The 3,737-nt window shown below is 40.3% G+C and overlaps 1 long non-coding RNA gene across 1 annotated transcript in view; it reads right to left on the bottom strand.

The window, feature by feature from the left end:
- LOC111659669 (uncharacterized) overlaps positions 1-1,612 on the bottom strand; it is a 5,549-nt gene extending 3,937 nt beyond the window's left edge. The window contains exons 1-2 of the long non-coding RNA XR_002761087.2: positions 1,598-1,612; positions 407-589 (exon numbers count right to left, since the gene is read on the bottom strand). This is a non-coding gene — a long non-coding RNA (uncharacterized LOC111659669). The remainder of the gene's footprint in view (positions 1-406; positions 590-1,597) is intronic.
- Positions 1,613-3,737: the final 2,125 nt, after the last annotated feature.

Consider the following 3,737-nt stretch of genomic DNA (forward strand, 5'->3'; position numbering starts at 1 on the left):
TCTGCCTGCCTGTCTGTCTGGACTTTGTTCCCTCTGTGTTTGTCAGATTTCAGCAGCTCGGCTCTTCAGCACTTTGACCTTGAAGCTGCTGAAAGTCGAAGACCTGAAGGTTTGTTTTTGTCTTTTGCTTCAGATGAAGAATCAAAAACTCAACATCTGTGGAAAATGAACATCTGCCAACATGAGATTTGACACATCACCCAGCATGCTGGACTTCCTCTGAAAACTGCTGCAAACTGAACTAGACTTTCAAAATAAAAGAGGGGAATGAATCAGGTTTCTAGACCAGAACAAGAACCTGGAAACAAACAGGAAACAGATTCAGATGAAAAAAAAAAAACTAACTCAGCAGTTGATTCAAAAAATGACCAACCAGAGCGGAGAGCTCACACCTGTTTCAGCCTACCTGAGTTGTGTTGTTAGAGAAGAAAAGGGGGTGTCGTCTTTGGCCGTCTGTCCGTCTGACTGTCCGACTAACGTGGAAAGTGTCCGTCCGTCACGCTGCAGGGTTTTTATAGACGCTCCCTGGCAGAGGGAGGAGGCTGGGTGGAGGCTGGGTGGAGGCAGGGAGCGTCTGCATGGAGCAGGACTGCAGCAAACAGAAAAACCTGCAACACAAAGCGCTGACACAGACAAGGCTCTGATACTAAAATAACACAAAATCCTCATGTACTTCTTATTGGGACACAACATGGAAATAACAGCAACTCTTTTACTGTGTGCATGTTTTTGTGGTTGTTCTTTTGTCTCTATGTAGCTGTTTTAGTGGAAGAAGTTATTTATTTTATTTTATTCTTATTGTGTTGACAATATTTCATACATTGTGACAGCAGTGTTAGCAGTAAGAGAGGTAGCATTAGCAAAAACAGAAGCAGTGTTAGCAGGGTTAGCAAGAGTTTCAGGAGTTTTAGTTGCAGAGTTAGCAGGGTTAGCAGTGTTAGCAGGGTTAGCAGGGTTAGCAGAGTTAGTGGATTGGTAATATTAGATGTTATATTAACCGTATTAACAAAAAGTTCTAGAAGTATTGGTTGTAGCAATATTAGCATAGTAGCATCAGAATTTACTCTTGTAGCAGTAGTTGTAGCATGTTAACAGCACCAGTATATTAGCAGTAGCTGTATCAGTATTAGCAACATCAGTGTATTAGCAGTGAGTAATGGTAGCAGTATTATCAGTATGCTATAGCAGTATCAGTGTATTAGTACTGCAGTAATGGCAGCAGTATTATCAGTATGCTATAGCAGTATCAGTGTATTAGTACTGCAGTAATGGCAGCAGTATTATCAGTATGCTATAGCAGTATCAGTGTATTAGTACTGCAGTAATGGCAGCAGTATTATCAGTATGCTATAGCAGTATCAGTGTATTAGTACTGCAGTAATGGCAGCAGTATTATCAGTATGCTATAGCAGTATCAGTGTATTAGTACTGCAGTAATTGTTGTGATAGTCGTGTAGTTCAGTAGCAGTAGTTTCTTCTCATGTTTCTCCTCCATTGTGGTTTCTGCTATTTACTTAAATATTACTTCATTTTTCAGTATTTTCTTCCTCAAACTTCTGAATGTGTCTGAGAAATTAAACTTTGATTAATGACTTACATCACAGATCTGCTTCTTTAAATAAAATACAGATGAGAGTGGAGTAATCTCACTGTAGGTTACTGCAGTCACGCAGGAATCCTCCTTCCTCTGCAGGAAGATCATGGAAAATTCATGTAGGAAACTTCATCTATATGAATGAGAAATAAATAAAAGAACACTGAACACCACAGAAATAGTGTCATAATATTAAATACATGTTTTCTGTCATGCTGTATGAATGTCAGTGGGCTGAATCAAACTGGTGTGAACTAGTGTGACGGTCCCTAACTCACAGAGAGAAGGTCAAAGTTCATCTAAAGGGGAAATGTGAGACCGGCTCAGCATTCACTGCAAAGGGCAGTAACCCCAACACACACACACACACACACACACACACACACACCCACACACGCACTTACACAAGACACCTTACCCTTTACACTCACCTTTAACTATACCTCACACACACACACACACACTGAGTACACACACTGTGGCCTGTTCAGTGTCCCTGTAGCCTTTACTGCAGGCTAAATATAACTGCACATGACTTTAGGGTGTGGGGCTGTGTGTGTGTGTGTGTGTGTGGGGGGGGGGGGGGGGGGTCATCATCTCATTTTATATATACAATACTGTTTTATATTGAATAATGTTTTTCTGTTACTGTACTACACTGTATATATCCTCTGCTCTGCTCCACTGTCAACAGGCTGCTGTGTCAATAAAGCTCATTTGAATGTGAGACACACAGTGTACTTTGTTGTATTTGTTCACTTCAGTGATTCCTGCATCCACACGTCACATGGTCTCTGCACCGCAGCAGCAGTGACAGGAAACGCAGACTGACAGTTCACTGTAAAATCCAATCTGTTATCATTACTTAAAAACAGCATGCAAACCGATTACACTTCACAAATCAAGTCAAGAGAACTAGGTATTGTAAGTTGTACTAACTAATGCTTCTTTAGTAGAGTACACTTAAGAGTGTACTTGATAACTTACTTTAGATGTACTCTCGATTTAGTAAAGACTACTCAGAATTACCATTTTAATCTACTAAATTATTGCATGTGAGATTTACTCTGTGTCTAGTCCAGACAACACACTTATCTAAGTTGGACTAATTTATGTGACATTCTCTGTAACTTATTATTTCTAACTTATATTTCCTTGAACAGCAATCTGACTTACTTGCTAAAACCATGCAAACCGATTGCACTGAAAAAAGCAAGTACGTGTTACTACGGTAACCTAAGTGCTTCAAATATCTATAAAATAATCTCCTAAAAATAATCCAAGTTACAGTTCCAACAAAACAAATCAAGCTAATAACACAGTTGAAAATTCAATTCTATCCATTTTTTTATTTTTCTTCCTTTTATATCAACACGTCAACAAAACATTCAATTGTTGACTTTCCAGCATCAGAATCGTTTCGGAACAAAAATGATTTTGAGGTTCTTATGTTAAAGAGTGAGGTAACGGTAAGACAAGCTTAAAGGGATAGTTCAACATTATTGAAAATTGGCCTATTGCTGTAATCACTATAATCTTATGAGCAGGTACGTTACCTGTAACTGTCAGTGCGTGCTCTAGTGGACAACTCGTAGCTCGTAGCTCGTAGCTCGTAGCTCGTAGCTTGCACATTCACATTCTAACTCAACAGGAGATTTTTAAGACTTTGGTGGGAGTTTGCTGACCCTTTCCTTCCACCAGAATCTATATCGATCTAAAAAGGCATTGAGGCATTTGTGCTTTATCTGACAGTAGAGAGAGAGCAGGTGACGAACCCCAGCTGCTGTGGACGTCTCTACCAGGTGAACTACCTGACAAACCCGACGCATCTGCATTTAAAACTTCAGGATCAAGGCTGTGTCCTTACGGCAGCGACGCTGGGTTTGACTCAAACAAGAGCAGATTTACACTGTGTTGTATTAAAATAACTCCTCACCTACAGGTGCTGGGCTGGTAACACTGTTGGTACACTGAACTGCCAGGTAGCAAGCAGCCAATCATGTCTGCACTGAGCTCATGGATATATTTTTAATTACTGGTAAATACGAAGCTGATTCCCCCAGAACTGTGTTTGCTCCTTTAGATGAAACTAGAGAACTTACGAAGAGGTTCCTCGGGTCGTCACAGTAGAACAGGGAGGCCT

This window comes from Seriola lalandi, unplaced genomic scaffold, assembly GCF_002814215.2.
Source record: "Seriola lalandi dorsalis isolate HSWRI2012SDOR001 ecotype SW California unplaced genomic scaffold, Sedor1 jcf7180002054485, whole genome shotgun sequence".
Taxonomy (NCBI): domain Eukaryota; kingdom Metazoa; phylum Chordata; class Actinopteri; order Carangiformes; family Carangidae; genus Seriola; species Seriola lalandi.